This window comes from Gopherus flavomarginatus, chromosome 7 (genome assembly GCF_025201925.1).
Source record: "Gopherus flavomarginatus isolate rGopFla2 chromosome 7, rGopFla2.mat.asm, whole genome shotgun sequence".
NCBI lineage: Eukaryota > Metazoa > Chordata > Testudines > Testudinidae > Gopherus > Gopherus flavomarginatus.
The window spans coordinates 40,544,942-40,559,631 of NC_066623.1; positions in this window are offsets into that span (position 1 = coordinate 40,544,942).

The window sequence follows — 14,690 nt, forward strand, 5'->3', positions numbered from 1 at the left end:
GCCCAGGGTATCTGGCCAAGGGTCCCCCTATCAAGGCTAATTCCCCACTCTGTTATTTCCAGTGCAGAAGCTGGGGCCCCACAAGGAATCTAAAAATTACTACTGGCCATTCCAGGGTTCTATTAAACTCCCAAGGTTACAGCTTTTCTCTGACCTTGGATTGGTAAATGCTGCCACTGCCCAAGTATAGAACCCCTTTCAGAGCCCAGGAAGGTGCACTTGGGAATTCCTTCTTGTGGAGTATCCTCAGGCCCTTTCACCCCCCCTCCAGGGAAGAGTTGAGAAAGAAAAAACAAAGAAATCAGCTGTTGCCCCCACCTAATTAGACAACGTGCACAAATCTCTTAAGACACAAAAATCCAATTTTGTTCTTAAAAAAAGGTAAAAAAATTTAAAAAGGGAAGAAAATACACCTGGGAACTCAGGCTATTGCTAGATTTTAACAGGGCAACTACAAGGATTAAGCACCAAGAATAGCTTTTTTGAGGTCCATCTTCAAGGATGCAAGCAAAACAAAAGCACTTGGGGTTAGCACAGAGGAATAAAGCCATAAAGAAATAAAAGATATAAACCTAATAATGTCTTAGTAGACATTTCCTGATCTACTTACATATCTGGGGTTTTAAGTGAGTAGTTTCTAGGTATGATACTGATGATTTTTTCATACCTGACCCAAGCTTTTTACAGCATAGTTGTTGCCCTGTCTGTCTCTCCCCAGGAGAACAACCACAGACAGACAAAAGGGAAGTCATTTAAAAAAGTTCTAGCCGTCCCATTGATGCTTTGGCCAGGTGCCCACTCACTTCCTTTGACCTATTGTATGAAGGCGAGGACTCACCCACACAGAGCCTCCTGCTGGTCATCCTGGGAATTAGCTTTTCAGCTCCAGAGCGCCCTCTGCTGGCCAATGTCCTGCTTGCCTCAGGCCCCAGTGTCCCTCCCAGACCCCTGTGCCCCTTTCCTCAGGGTTCTGCCCTCTGCAGTACCCTTGCCGTCTCTGGGTCTCCCCTCCCCAGGGAACCCCCAATCCCCATCCCTATCTTGCCTCAGTGGCTACTTCTAGTCATCATCTAGCCCCCGCTCACTGGGTCAGACTGCAGTCTATAAACCACTCATTATCAGCAAAGCGGGGTTGGACCTGCTGCCTTTGCCTACTGTGGGCTGCACCTCTGCAACCCCAGTATCCTTCCCGGCCTTCAGCAAGGCCTGCAGCCTGGGGGGTTTCCAGGCTGGAACTCTCCAGTTCCCCTGGCCTTCCCCCAGCCCTGCTGCACTCCAAGTACCCTTTTCTCCCAGTCCTTCTCTCTCACAACACCAGAGAGAGTCTGCATTAGCACCTGGCTCACAGCCTTTTTATAGGCCCAGCTGTGGCTGCCTTCCCAATCAGCCCAGCTTTCTGGCTCCCCGGGGCAGCCCTTTCCCATGGCTGTTTTAACCCCTTTAGGGTTGGAGTGGGGTGACTACCCCACTACAACCCCCCCCAAAAATCCCACACCCGGGGTAAGGGGGGTCCTCTAGCCTGTGCAGCTCAGAGATGTCCTGCCAGCTGCACTCACCTCTCCTCATTGTCCTTCAGTTTAAGGCCAGGTCTTCCTTCTCCTTTTTGGCTTTTTGTAGCTCCATCTCAGCTGTCCGGCGGGCCTGTTCTGCCGCTGTTCGCCACATACCTAGGCTAACATCCCCCAGGCCCTCTAACTTCAGGGTCTGGGTTCCTGTTGTAGCTTGCCCTCCATCAGTCTCGGTCCTCGCTTCCTGCTGGGCCCGCTCTGTTGCAGTACCTTTCTCAGATACCTTCCATTGGGTCTGCCCCCCTCATAGGCCTACTGCTTCCAATGCAGCATCAACCCTGCCGACCTTCACCCTCTCCCCCCGCGGGGTCCTTAGGTATCCCGTCCTGTACCCCTCGTCCCTTGGAGGGGCAGAATCTCCCAATACGTCCCCTCTCCTGGCAGAAGAAGCAAGCTCCTAGTCTCCTCTCAGCCTCGGGCCTTTTCCAGTTCTTCCTGGGCCTAGCCCTTCCTGGGCTGCCCTGGGCAATCCCCCCAGAGGTGTCCTCACTGCCCACAGGCCCAACATGTCCACAGCCGCCTCCGTTCCTTCACCCAGCAGACTGTCTTTTGGATTTCCTCCATCCCTGCTAGGGCTGAGGCTCCATGCCCCCACTTCAGAAGGGACAATCCCTTTTTAAAATGTCCATGGCTTGCACAGGCATAACATGCCCTACATTCCGTGACCGGCCTCCGGGTCCTGGCGCTGGGCTTTCTGTCCTGCTCTCGGCAGCTCCTCCAAAACTCCCTCTGGAGGAGCTTTACTAGGGCCTGCTGTTCCCTTGCCAGCTGCCCCACTTGTTCATGGAGAGCCCACTGCACCTCTTTCAGTCCTTGGGGTTGTTAGCCCCCTTTCGCCAGGGCATTGTTCCCACCCAGGGGATTTCTTCCTGGAGCTTTTAGGAAAACAGAGTTAATACGATACATGCACCTCTAATTTTACTAATAATTACAAGAAGAACTAAATGGTATTTTCCACATTTTAAGGACTACAATGACTTAGAATACAGGGATATTTCTACCCGGCTGCTTCTTGGAAACCTTCCCAGGAGAGTGCATCAGCCACTTTGTTAGAGGCCCCTGAAATATTTTGCATCTCAAAATCAAAGTCCTGAAGAGCTAAACTCCACCAAAGAAGTTTTTTGTTAGTCTCTTTGACTGTGTGAAGCCACTTCAGTATAGCATGGTCAGTCTGCAGATGAAAGCGCCATCCCCAAATGCATGGCGTAGCTTTTCCAGAGCATACACAATTGCGTAATGTTCTTTTTCTGAGACTGACCAGAGGCTTTCCTTTCAAAGAGTTTTTTGCTGAGAAACATAAGATGGAATTCTTGATTCAGTCCTTCCTGCCTTAAAACTGCTCCTACACCACACTCATGCATCTGTGATTAAGACAGAAGGTTGGTTGAAGACCAGGGCCCTTAGTACAGGGTCAGACATAAGGGCCACTTTAAGCTAGTTAAAGGCTTTCTGAAACTTCTCAGTCCACTGAATGGCATTTGGCTGTTTTTTCCTGGTTAAGTCAGTCAGTGGGGTGGCAATTTGGCTATAGTGAGGTACATATAATCTGTAATACACAGCCAAGTCCAAGAAGGACTGGATCTGATCCTTTGACTAAGGGACAGGCCAATTTTGGATAGCATTTACTTTAGCCTGTAAGGGGTTGATAGTTCCTTGAGCCACCTGGTATCCAAGGTATATTACCGTGTTTAGGCCTATTTGACATTTTTTGGCCTTAACAGTTAATCCTGCCTCCTTTATGCGTTGGATGACAGCTTGGAGGTGTTCTGCCCCTGAATCTGAGAATATGGCCACATCGTCAAGGTAGGTGACTGCAAATTTCCCAAATCCAGCCAGAAGGTTATCTACCAGTTTCTGGAAGGTTGTGGGTGCATTTTGCAGTCTGAAAGAGAGCACATTAAATTCATACCATCTCTACATGGGTGATGAAGGCTGACCTTTTCTTGGATGGGTCATTTAGTGGCACTTGCCAGTACCCCTTAGTTAAGTCTAAGGTGGAAACGAATTGGGCCCATCTCAGTTTCTCCAATAGCTCATCTGTGTGTGGCATTGGATAGTTATCTGGGCGAGTTATGGCATTTTGCTTGCAAAAGCAGATTTCTCCATCTGGTTTGGGAACCAGAACCACTGGAGAGTCCCATGCACTCTCAGAGGGGCGGATTACACTCATATGTAACATGTCTTCAATCTCCCTTTCTATCGCGGTTTTGGCTCAAGGAGCCATCTGGTAAGGTTGGGCTCTAATTGGGCGAGCATCACCTTTGTCAATGGAGTGGTATACCCGTTCTCTTCATCCTGGGGTGGCTGAAAACACTTGAGCAAAACTGATGCATAGCTCCTGGATTTGCTGTCGTTGCTTATGCCCAACAGTTATGGAAGAGGCTCACCTTTTCTATGCCACCATTGCTTTTCCCTTCATAGTAGACTCCTTCAGGCCACTCAGCATCATCTCTCCCCTGAGCTGTAAACTGGAGAACCTGGATTTCTTGGAAATAAAAGGGCTTTAGAGAATTAACATGGTATACTTTGGGTTTTAGGGTAGGGTCTGAGAATGCTATAAGGTAATTAACAGCTCCCAGGTGCTTTTGGACCATAAATGGCCCTCCCAGGATGCTTCCATCTTATTGGCCTGGACAGCTTTCAGGACCATAACTTGGTCACCTACTCTGAAGGAATGCTCTCTGGCACGTTTATCATACTAGGCCTTTTGCTCTTGTTGAGCATCCTGTAGGTTTTCTTGGGCAAGGGCTAGAGAGTCTTTGAGGATGTTTTGCAGGATGGTTACAAAATCCAAAATGTTAGTTCCTGGAGAAGATGTAACTCCCTCCCATTGCTGCTTCACCAACTGTAATGGCCTCTTAACTTTGTGGCCATAAACACGTTCAAAAGGTTAAACCTCAAACCAGGTTGTGGTACAGCCTGTAGGCAAAGAGCAACTGTTGCAACACTAGGTCCCAATCATTGGAGTGCTTATTCACAAATTTACTTATCATGGCCCCCAAAGTTCCATTAAATTTCTCCACTAGGCCATTCATTTGACAGTGGTAAGAGGTGGCAACCGAGTGGTTCACCCCATGAGCTTCCCAAAGACGTTTCACGGTCTTGCCAGGAAGTTAGTACCCGAATCCATAAGGATGTCTGAGGGCCAACCTACTCTGGCAAAGATGTCTGCCAATGCCTGGCTAATGCTTTTAGCCCTGGTGTTGCTTAGAGCTACTGCTTCCGGCCATCGGATGACAAAATCCATGAAGGTCAGTGCATAAGAGTCCTTCTGCAACAAACCTGGACCTATTGGAAGAGCTGAGAGGTGGTGGGTCACTTCTTGCTGCCATCCAAGCTCCCTTGAGGCTTTAGTCCGCATCCTGCTCTGCCTGAAACTGCTTCCTTGATGCTGTTCCTCGCTGGGTTGTGGATTTTGGCTTAGTCCCACTGGAAGCAATGCAGATGATAAGGGTGTCTCCGTTGACTGTGAACCACTCTCCACTGGTGCACTAAGTTGTATTTCAGGATCTGGTGGAGCTTCTTGTGCCAGTTTTGCTGATGCTGCAGGTGCAGGATCTGTGGCACCCTTTGGTGCTGTCTCTCCTTACTCTGGTCGGGTTGCAGGCACAGGCTCTGGTGCTGACTGTGCCACCAGTTCTGATCCTTGGCCTGATTCTGGTTGGGTCCCTGGAACTGGATTTACAGCCGCTGCCATAGACAATAATCTGATAATCTGCAGTCTGGTTCCACCACTCTGGCTGAGTCCCCAGGCCTGTGATATCAGGGGACACAGACTGGGTCCCTGTAGGAGGCTCAGGAATGGAGTTAGGTGTGGAGGCCTGTTTAGCCTAGCTGCAGAGAATCCTCCACCGAGTGACCAATGCCCCATGCTGCAGAGGAAGGCGAAAAACCTCCAGGGCTTCTGCCAATCTGCCCTGGAGGAAAATTCCGTCCCATCACCAAATATGGCTATCAGTTAGACCCTCAGCATGTGGGCAAGACTCACCAGCCAGCACCCAGGAAAGAATTCTCTGTAGTAACTCAGATCCCATCCCATCTAACATCCCATCACAGACCACTGGGCATACTTACCTGCTGATAATCAAAGATCAATTGCCAGATTAATTGCCAAAATTAGGCTATCCCATCACACCATCCCTTCCATAAACTTATGAAGCTTAGTCTTAAAGCCAGATATGTCCTTTGCCCCCACTACTCCCCTTGGAAGGCTGTTCCAGAACTTCACTCCTCTAATGGTTAGAAACCTTCATCTAATTTCAAGTCTAAACATCCTAGTGTCCAGTTTATATCCATTTGTTCTTGTGTCCACATTGGTACTAAGCTTAAATAATTCCTCTCCCTCCCTAATATTTAACCCTCTGATATATTTATAAAGAGCAAACATATCCCCCTTCAACCTTCTTTTAGTTAGGCTAAACAAGCCAAGCTCTTTGAGTCTCCCTTCATAAGACAGGTTTTCCATTCCTCGGATCATCCTAGTAGCCCTTCTCTGTACCTGTTCCAGTTTGAATTCATCCTTCTTAAACATGGGAGACCAGAACTGCACACAGTATTCCAGATGAGGCCTCACCAGTGCCTTGTATTAGGAAAAACTTTTTCACTAGGAGGGTGGTAAAGCACTGGAATCAGTTACCTAGGTGGAATCTTCTTCCTTAGAGGTTTTTAAGGTCAGGCTTGATAAAGCCCTGTCTGGGATGATTTAGTTGGTCCTGCTTTGAGCAGGGGGTTGGCCTAGATGACCTCCTGAAGTCCCTTCCAACCCCAATATTCTATGATTCTATGAAACTTCAAAGTGTGGCCCATTAATGGTGGTTTGGAATCTTTATGGTTCCCATCAACTAGTACAATTGGTTGTAAATGGCTCTGTTTACTTGTAAGCCTTCTTGTATGCGTGGGTGCTAGCCAGTGAGTAATGAAGTCTCACAGGACATGTGAACATGTCATATGATACTGGAATCCATCTTAAACCTGGTGCTTTTCCATTTAGAAGGAAGGATGGGAACCCAGAGAGAGACAAAGGATTCCCACCTTGTGCCAAAGATATAAAAAGGGGAAAATAGAACAAAGGGGGTTTCCAGTCATGAAAAATCCCCTAGCTACCACCTGAGCTGGCACAAGGACTGTACTGGGGAAAGGATTGGGCCAAGACTAAAAAGAAGAACCTTCTGTTTTACACACTGACTGAGAGTCATGGATGACTGCAGAGCTGGGGTGCAGGGCCCTCTAGCTTCCCCAGGGGTTCCATCCAGGTGAACCCTCCAAGGGGAAGTATACAGTGTGAACAGGGATGCTGAATGCTCCAAGGTCATTCCCAGGAAGGCCATAGCCAAAGAGGCTCCTGGTCCTGGACAGCAGGTCCTGAGGTGACTCATGTCACCCCATAGTCCTGGCTGGCTTCATACAGAGCAGTTCCAGAGCATCCAACCTGTGACTCCATCACAAGGGGATAAGGCTTCCCTCTGTATAACTGGCAGCATTTGCCTGGGAGGGGGGACCTGAGTTCACATCCTTGCTCCAGTGAATATTTAATTACTTAGAGTGAAACAGCTTCAACTGGAGAGACCAAGAAAGACCCACAGCAGTGGCTAAGATGCTATCCTGTAGTGTGGCAGCCCCAAGTGCAATCTCTTCTCCCCATAAGGCAGAAGGGGGAATTGAATACAGGTCTCTCACATCCCAGCTGAATGTCCTAACCACTGAGCAAAAAGCTAAAAGGAGGGCAGCTGCTTCTCCTGTTCTGACCGTGTTATGACTCCCCTCTGGAAAACTGAAATGTTGCAGTGGAGTTAAAATGAATGGGGATCATTTTGATGTTACCAGACCATTTAGATTTTTCAGTTTGGCTGAAACCATTCAGAGAACTCAACACAAATTCACTAAGAGTTTTGTTGTGACCAAAACTTCACTTTTCCGCAACTTTTTGCCAAAAATAACTTAGTTAAGAGTTGTGAACATCCTTTGTAGGCACCTCTGTGGAGAGAAGCTTTCAGGTAGCAGCAGAAGTCATTTTAATCTAGCAAAGGCAACGCAGGGGCCAAGGGCTGGAAGCTGAGTGTAGACAATTCAGAGTGGAAATAAGGCACAAGTTCTTAAGCAGTTAGGGGAACTGATGAGCTGATCAATGCATGGAGGGATATGACCTGGAAAGGTTCACCTCAGAATGGGATGTCTCTATCAAAAAGATCTCCTCCAACTCATTTAGACACTGCTGGGCTCTATTCAGGAGTCTCTGGGTGGCATGCTCCAATTTGCATTCCACAGGACAATCAGAACAGAACAGAACACTTCTGGCCTGGAAATTTCTGAGCCTTTAAAGAGATGTGTGAAGGGTTAGTAAGGAAGTGGTATGTATGGGTATGTGTAAGTGTGAATAGGGCTTAGGGAGCTATGGGCACATAGCTATAGATAGGCTTGCATGGATGTCTATAAGACTGGGAATTTATAGGGGGCTATATGTATAGAAGTTTGTGTGGTAAGGGGTTTGTGGATATATCTAGTGGGGCTGGGAGGAGTTTGTTTCCCTTTCTCCTATCCTAGAACCATATGGAGCCATGTCCTGTGCCTCAGAATGATTTAATGCCCTGGAACATTTCTGATGCTGTTTCCAATTGAAGTTTGTGAGCTCCTACTTGGCCTGGGATCGCCGTAGGCCTGGGCATACCAGGTTAGCAAAAGGAGAAAGTAGAGTAGCAGGTTAAATTGCCATGTAGTGAGGCGGTGTGTCTCCCCTCCGCCTCAGAGGAGGAAGAGCCCAGCCAGAGGCCAGAATGGGCGGAGCTAGCGAGCTCTGAGCCCGTCCCTCAAAGGGTCAGGCGGTGACCCGGAACTATAAAGGCCAGCCCTCAGAGCTTAGTAGGGCCCCAGCTGCCGGAGAGAGCAGCTGTCCCTAGGGGAGCTCGAGACTGGGAAGCTCCTGCGGCCCAAGGCAGCTGGCCAGAGCTACCTCGCGCCCACTACCCGGAGGAGCTGCCGAAGCTACCCCATGCCTGCTACCCAGAGGAGCTGCTGGAGCTATCCCATGCCAGCTACCCGGAGGAGTTGCCGGACCTGCCAACCAGCCCCAGCCGCGGCAAACCCATGCTCCTGGACCCTGCAGAGGCCAACGTCAGGACCCAGGTAGGGCCCAAGGGGGAGTACGGAAGTAGCCCGGGGGCAGCTGATCCCAGTCTGGCTGCAGCATTACCGGATCCTATGTCAGTGTGTTGCAGCCAGGATCCCCACTGACTAAGCAGCAGATTGTCAGCCACTGCTACGGCCCCAGGCTGGGACGCAGTGGAGTGGGAGGGCCTGCGTCCCCCCTGTCGCCCCGTTCCTGGGTGGCAGACTCCCCCTCTCCCTGGCCTGAGGAGGCTGAAACCTGTTACTTTTGCTCAGCCCTGCCTAAGGGCCTGAGCACTTCTAACTCAGTGTTTGTTGCCCTGCCCTGACCTAGGGCCAGGCCTTAAAACTGCTACTGCTTAGCCCTGCCTGAGGACCTGAGCATTCTGACCCAGTGTGTGTCGCCCCGCCCTGAGCTAGGGCTGGGACTCATAACTGTTGTTACAACTCATCCCTGCCTGAGGGCCTGAGCCTCCTGACCCAGTGGTTGTTGCCCTGCCGGAGCTGAGGCCAGAAGTAACCACAGTGCTGCCGACTACCGCAAGGGCTACCGAGTGGGACCCCTGGACGGACTATTTCACCGGACCCATCGGTGTGTAGTGAGCCAGTGGGGCTCCCCTCCGCCCTGAAGAGGATCGAGCCCCAGTGAACTCTTGTACATGCCAGAACAAAAATAATCTGTTTTAATGAAGATTCACAAGCTGCAGTGAATGTGAAACAATGTTGTCAGCTAAGCTGTTGCATTATTCACTTTTATTTGTACAAGGTCCTGCCATTAATATTGACTACAAGAGAGTGCAATTAAAAATTTTCTACTTGAATAAACCTCTCAGCACTGTGTTAGTTAAAGGATGAAAACCTTTTGAGCTACCGTGGAAGAGAACATCTTAGTGTGGTTGTGTGTGTGTGTGTGTGTGTGTGTGTGTGTGTGTGTGTGCGCGCGCGCACATGGGTGTTTCTTGCATCCCCTTTACTCACCCCCTGAGGTCTGTCTTCCTCACTCTCTGGTCTCTGTTCCCTCTATGTTTGCCCCTCACTCAAGTCCCTCCTCTCCTGTGGCAGCCCCCCTCTCTCTCTCACTTTGAGTATCCCTGAGCGTTGTTTCCTTTCAGTTAGTTAGAACAGAGGCAAGCATGTACCTGGCATTATTAGTGCAGACAGGTGGGATGTGCTCCAGTTTCAAGCGGGGTTCACTATAATCACTTGAAACAGGCTGAGATGGTCCCAAACAGAGATAGGTCCATGCCCAGTGGAATGAGTCAGGCCTGTATTTCTATGCAAGAGTGTTTATGGGGCATGCTAGCAGAGAGAACTGATTTATTATTGAAATTCTTGCACACATGGATGGGCTCTGAATTAGTTGTAACTTCTCCAGAAAGAGATGCAGGAGTCATTAAAGACAGTTAGCGAAAACACACAGTCAATACACAGCCCAAGTCAAAAAAGTGAAGAAAGTAGAAGAGGATAGAGGATTTTATCATTTTATAAATCACTGTGTCCTGTGTACCCTTCCCCATAATACAGGAACAAAGAGCACTGAATGAAATTAGAGACAGAAAATTTAAGACAGAAAGCAGAAATACATGACATATAATTAACCAGTGGAACATATAGTCACAAGATATTAATAAAGAAAATAACCCTGTGCAGGTGCATATCATCTCACAGAAAAAAGTGCAGGGGCTTTCCTTTGGGAGGAGCTGGAGCAGGAGAACTTGAAGTGATGACTCCTGGGCTATGTTCTAACCTACCTACCACTCAGGAGGAGGGCTGGGAGACTAACTTCAGTGGCTTTGACGGGAGGCTTTTGGGAGCTGCAGTCATGTGCATAGTTTCTCATTAGAGTCTATATCCAGTAGTCTATCACATTGTCATTTTGCCCAGGATTATGTGACTATACAGGGAAAGCCTGACTGGTAGGGGTGTGCCTGAGCAGGAGAGAAAGTTGAACTGAGGCCTAGAGGTTTGAAGGCAGAAAGGAAATGGAGCCAGGAAAGGTTAGGTTAGACTAGAGCACGTGCATGTGTCAAAGAGTTTGGCCTTTTGGGAGCCAGTAATTATGAAGGAACTAGTGCTAGAGAGATTGAGGCAGCCAGTGCCAGGGAGGCTTTGTGGTTGTGGAGATGACAAAGGGCTATTGGGAAGTGGAGGGAGATTGAGGGTATCTGAGGCCCAGAGTTTTGGGATAATGGAGGTGCAGGGGGTAGCAGATGTTTTTAGCCAGAGGTCAGAGAGGAACCAGGACCTGGTAGATGCAGAACTGTTGTAATAACTTTAAAAAAGGGAAGAAGGAGAATCCAGGGGAACTACAGACCGGTCAGCCTCACCTCAGTCCCTGGAAAAATCATGGAGCAGGTCCTCAAGGAATCCATTTTGAAGCACCTGGAGGAGAGGAAGGTGATCAGGAACAGTCAGTATGGATTTACCAAGGACAAGTCATGCCTGATCAACCTGATTACCTTCTGTGAGGAGATAACTGGCTCTGTGGCTATAGGAGAAAGTGGTGGACATGATATCTTAACTTTAGCAAAGCTTTTGATACGATCTCCCACAGTATTCTTCCCAGCAAGTTAAAAATATATGGATTGGATAAATGGAGTGTAAGATGGATAGAAAGCTGGCTAGATCATCGGGTTCAATGGGTAGTGATCAACAGCTTGCTGTCTAGTTGGCAGCCGGTATAAGCGGAGTGCCTCAGGGGTCTGTCCTGATTTTGTTCAGCATCTACATTAATTATAAGAATGATGGGACGGATTGCATCCTCAGCAAGTTCACAGATGACACTAAGCTGGGGGAAGAGGTAGATATGCTGGAGGGTAGGGATAGAGTCCAGAGTGACCTAGACAAATTGGAGGATTGGACCAAAAGAAATCTGAGGTTCAGCAAGGATAAGTGCAGAGTCCTGCACTTAGGATGGAAGAATCCCATGCACTGCTATAGGCTGGGGACTGACTGGCTAAGCAGCAGTTCTGCAGAAAAGGACCTGGGCATTACAGTGGATGAGAAACTAGATATGAGTCAACAGTGTGCCTTTGTTACCAAGAAGGCTAATGGCATATTGAGCTGCATTAGTTGGAGCATTGCCAGGAGATCGAGGGACATGATTATTCCCCTCTGTTCGACACTGGTGAGGCATCCAGTTCACCCCTCTCCCCCCCCGAAAGGATGTGGATGAATTGGAGAGTCCAGCAGAGGGCAATGAAAATGATTAGGGGGCTGGGAAACATGACTTTTAAGGAGGGGCTGAGGGAACTCGGCTTATTTAGTCTACAGAAGAGAAGAGTGAAGGGAGATTTGATAGCAGCCTTCAACTACCTGAAGGGGGTTCCAAAGAGGATGGAGCTAGGCTGTTCTCAATAGTGGCAGATGACAGAACAAGGAGCAATGGTCTCTAGTTGCAGTGGGGGAGGTCTAGGTTTGGATATTAGGAAAAACTATTTCACTAGGAGGATGGTGAAGTACTGGTATGGGTTAATTAGGGAGGTGATGGAATCTCCATCCTTAGAAGTTTTTAAGGCTTGAAAAAGCCCTGACTGGGATGATTTAGTTGGGCTTGGTCTTGCTTTGAACTAGATGACCTCCTGAGGTCTCTTCAAACCCTAATCTTCTATGATCTTCTATGAACTGGGCCTACAAATTTACCCTAATTGTGAGCTCAACTGTGAAAACTGAGTGAAAGAACATAAAATTTTACAGTAGCCGATAACAAACGTTGATGGGAAAAGGTGCAAAAGCAAGACAGAAGAACTGACTTAGTCCAAGCAAAACAGCCCCCTGGCATAACTCAAGGACTGTGCTAGGACAATGCCTGATGTGAGCCTGAAAATCAATGAATCAAAATTGGTGTGCCGGAAAGTAGATCTATAATAAGGGAATGGTCTATTCTATCCACCATTCCCTTTCGGGGTCCTTAGGAAAGAAAAAATTGGGTGAAAATAGATGGAGGCTGCTGCTACACTGGATGACTAAAAGAAGGGGGAGGAGTGAGCTCCATTTTGGCTGCCATCCCCACTGTCTCCTAGGACCCATCCTGAGAGCTGTCCTGACCAGAACGGGCCAGAGAGAGGGACCCACGTGGCATCATCACCTCCACCAGCTCCGGCTGTATCCTGAACTCTGCTAGGGATGTGAGACTTTGTCTTCCACAATCCAAAATGTGTCCTTTTCCTTTCCTACTTTATTTCTTCTCTGTCGTCTCTCTTTCTCCTTTTCCTTCTGTTTAATAAAAGCCAGGCTGAGTCAACCAAGTCTGCATATTTTGGAACCCTGCTGTAAGCCTGTGTGACCAGAGAGACAGCTCAAAGCGATGCCCTAAACAGCCCCATTCTGATCCAAATTTGCCAGGTCTCAGAGTGGCTGATAAGAATATGTGCTGGGCCAGTGTTTATCCCACAGTGAAAGAAATGAAAGTTGACACCAAAGCCAGATGCTGCATTTTCTCTCTCTGCAGTTCTTGTCTCTCCCCATTTTGTGTGTTTGACTTGTCTTGTCTTTTCAGGAAATGGAATCAGAGTTTAACAATAATGACAGCTTCAGCTCCAGCCCAGCCTAGCTAACTTCCTTTTTTCTTCCTGAAAGATCATTTATTACCATCTCTGGTACCATCTAAGAGACTGTGAAACAAGATAGTTTTTCCCCTCTTACAAGCTCTCACCAGCTGAAGGGAAGGGAACAAGGATGTGTTACACTGACAGCCTGACTTGATATTTTACATTTCAGATGCTTGAACTATTTTACACCTTTTCTGTATCTTCAGTAAAAGGTTAACAGGTTGTTTAATGGGGTGTTTGCCATGGCAGGCTGTAGTATCTGGATACCAAACCCTGAATGTTGTGTAACCCTTTGTAATGTTGGACAGTGACAAGGTCAGGTTAACACCTTTGACTTTTGAAGCCCATTTATTCCATTGAAATTAATACAACAGTTCCAGGGAAACTGGGCTGAAGGGGAAGGGGCAGCAAGAGCAGGGACAGCCCATGGGAGGAGAAGTGACAGCTGATCCCCAGGTCCATCCTGGGTCTTTCCCAGTGGCTCCTCTCAGAGCTGCCCTGCAGCCCAGGATGGAATGGGTCAGCGAAAGGCCCTACACCAGTGAGGCCCCATGGAGCTGGGGCTCCGGAGATCAGGCACAGGATCTGGAGAAAGGGGCAGCATGGCCAGCTCTTTGACAGCAGATGTGCCATGAGGGGAGAGAGCAAAGGGAAAGGCATGGCACAGAGCAGGGCTGGGAACTGCACCCCTACCCTGGCTGGGGAGCAGCAGTCATGTTTGGTTAGTGGCCCTGGCCTGCAGGCCATGCTAGTGTGGTGACTGGTTTACCCTCTCCCTGCCCAGCTGCAGGGTCTTCACAGCCCATCCCTGTCACTGACTGCCCCTATGATGCTTGGCACTGCTTGTGCTCTGCCAGTAGCTTCCTTCCTGCAGGCACTGAGCACTCCACTACACTACAGCCTGCCCCAATGAGCTGCTGGCCTCCTTGACAACTCCAGCCATCCCATCGTTCGCTGGTCCTCCTGCCCCAGAGCCATGAGTGATTGCCCGGCCTCCCTCTGCTCACCAGTTGCTACTGCCCAGGGCAGAAGAAGAGCCTGGCACTGGGCCCTGAAGACTAAGGGGGAGTGAAATGCAAGTGCACAGGGTCCTAGTGAAGAGCAAGCTGTCCATGGCCCCTCACTTATACCAGCAGGTCTCAGGATCAAGCACCTCAGCTGATGGCAGCAGTGGCAGGCTGGCATGGGGAGACAGCCATCTCTCAGATATGGGGTCTGTGATGCTCTGTACCTTGGGGGAACACCCTGGACCCCCATGTTAATCCTTATAATATGATTGTGTGGTATCCAATACAAAGTTTGTCATGTCAGGTGTCTTCGGAAGGCTCACTAGGAGGGTGGTGAAGCACTAGAATGGGTTACCTAGGGAAGTGGTGGAATCTCCTTCCTTCGGGGTTTTTAAGGTCAAGATTGACAAAGCCCTGACTGGGATGATTTAGTTGGGAATTGGTCCTGCTTTGAGCAGGGGGGT